Source organism: Gekko japonicus, unplaced genomic scaffold, assembly GCF_001447785.1.
Source record: "Gekko japonicus isolate JY-2015 unplaced genomic scaffold, Gekko_japonicus_V1.1 scaffold4116, whole genome shotgun sequence".
Classification (NCBI taxonomy): Eukaryota; Metazoa; Chordata; class Lepidosauria; order Squamata; family Gekkonidae; genus Gekko; species Gekko japonicus.
The window spans coordinates 66,771-67,302 of NW_015170397.1; positions in this window are offsets into that span (position 1 = coordinate 66,771).

Here is a 532-nt window from a genome sequence, read left to right on the forward strand (position 1 = left end):
TTTCCCTTCTTCTTTCCTTCTCTTTCTTTCCCTCTTTCCTTCTCTCTTTTTATCCCCTTTCCTTCCTTCTTCTTTCCTTCTCTTTCTTTCCCTCTTTCCTTCCTTCTTTCCTTCTCTCTACTCTCTCTCTTTCCTTCCCTCTTTCCTCCTTCTGTGGCCCAACTCTGGGGAAGGGGAGGGGAAGCTTTTGAAGATGCCTCCCCCCTTTTGCTTCCCTTCTGACATCACTTCCGGTGATGTCAGGGGGCATGGCATATGATGGTGAGTGAGGGGAACCTCTGCATTCAGAGGCACTAAGCCTCTGAATCCTGAAGCCAGGAGGCAACACCAGGAGAAGGCCTCAGCCTCTATGCCCTGTTGTTGGCCCTCCAGAGGAACTGGTTAGCCACTGTTTGAGACAGAATGCTGGACTAGATGGACCATTGGTTTGATCCAATAGGGCTCTTATGTTCTTATGAACACTTTCCTGGGATTAAGTCCCACTGAGCAGACTTTAGTAAAATTCTGAGGTTTTTTTATTTAGGATTTTTAT